The sequence below is a fragment of the Tursiops truncatus genome, chromosome 13, assembly GCF_011762595.2.
Source record: "Tursiops truncatus isolate mTurTru1 chromosome 13, mTurTru1.mat.Y, whole genome shotgun sequence".
NCBI lineage: Eukaryota > Metazoa > Chordata > Mammalia > Artiodactyla > Delphinidae > Tursiops > Tursiops truncatus.
This window is the reverse complement of record NC_047046.1, coordinates 47,997,540-47,999,081: the sequence shown is the minus strand read 5'-3', so window position 1 is coordinate 47,999,081 and position 1,542 is coordinate 47,997,540. Positions and strand designations below refer to the sequence as shown.

The following is a 1,542-nucleotide window of genomic DNA, read 5'->3' as shown; positions in this document are numbered from 1 at the left end:
TAGGGATTAAATACATGGGAATATCTCTATGCATACTTTGAAATATCTGTCTTATTGGAAGAAAGGAGAAGGAATACAAAGAAGAAGAAAGAAAGGAGTAAAAAAAATAATCAGATTTCTTACTTCTGATTTTAAGGAGGTATTGCTGTCACCTGAGCTATCCGTCTATAATTGTGGCATTCTTCAATAATCCGAGGTAGGTGAGAGCTTTAGGACTTCTCACACAAATTTTAAACTGGGTTGTATATTATAATAAAAGCAATTTTCAGACAAATTTTGCCATAATTAAATACTTATTAGCAGGCAAGCGTAAAAATACTAAACAACCTATTCTTTCGGACTTGCTTAAGTTCCGCTTTATCCTTAAGGAACTGTGATAAGTACTTAGCACGGAGCTTTTATTGGAGGCAGATGCTCCAATGTTCTAACAAGAAGATCAGATAATCATTTAATCAGATGGGGAACAGAATTCTCATGCCTAAATGAACTAACAATAACAACTATAATAAATATTTCAAGATAAAATTATAATGGAGATTTTTTAAATGAACTGATCCCTATGCTTATTAAGTTGGTGAATAAAAACAATCTAGTTGAAATGAAAGGTAAATAAAACACAATTGTAAGCTAAGTAAAAGGCAGAGCAGAAGAGAGTCCTTGGAGACGAGATCTCCTTTCTAAAGAATCTTTGAACACTGTTTAGGCAACAGGGCAGATACTTGCACATTACTTAGCAATCTAATTTAGGATTACAAGATTAGGACATCAGAGGTAACAAGAATTTTAAAGATATCAATTTCGTGGCCACAAACTTCCATATATACCATTTCCTAAAATCACTGATTCTTCTTTTCTCACCTGCCCTTCACTCATCCCTAATTTTGCATGGTGCATTGCCCCGAGGACACCAAATCTGGATATTTAACAAAGAGACAATTATAAAATAGCGTTTCAGGGAAGTGTCCTTTAAATATAAATGAATGCAACTGGCTTGTAACTTTTTTTATTTTTTAAAAAAATTTATTGAAGTAGAGTTGAAAAAATATGGACTGCTTCACGAATTTGTGTGTCACCCTTGGGCAGGGTCTATGCTAATCTTCTCTGTATCTTTCCAATTTTAGCATATGTGTTACCGAAGTGGGCACTATAACTTTCTCCCTTAAAAATTTTTTTGTAATATAACTGTCTGGTTTTGGTATCAGTGCAATGCTTTCTCATTAGGTGAGTTGGCACGTGTCCCCCTTTCCTCTACTTTCTGAAAGATTTTGTATTAGAATGGTATTATTCTTTATGAAACATTTCATAGAATTTACTATTGAAGCCACCTAGGAAGGAATCTCCTTGTGAAAGTCTTTTTACTTATAAATTCCATTTTTGTAAGGAGACATTGGGCTACTCAGATTTTCCATTTTTTCATTGAAAGCTTGTTTTTCAGACTTATGGTGCATTTATAGTGCTTTTCTCTGGATTTCAGCCGTTTACTAATACATGCCCCTTCAAGGGTCTCTTTTGAATTCCTAGGGTGTTCTCCAAGGAGTCTCT

At 34.0% G+C, this 1,542-nt stretch overlaps 1 non-coding gene across 1 annotated transcript; it reads right to left on the bottom strand.

The window, feature by feature from the left end:
- Nucleotides 1-1,038: 1,038 nt before the first annotated feature.
- LOC117307759 (U6 spliceosomal RNA) lies at nt 1,039-1,145 on the bottom strand. The gene has a single exon (XR_004521638.1). It is a non-coding gene; the product is annotated as a U6 spliceosomal RNA (small nuclear RNA).
- Nucleotides 1,146-1,542: the final 397 nt, after the last annotated feature.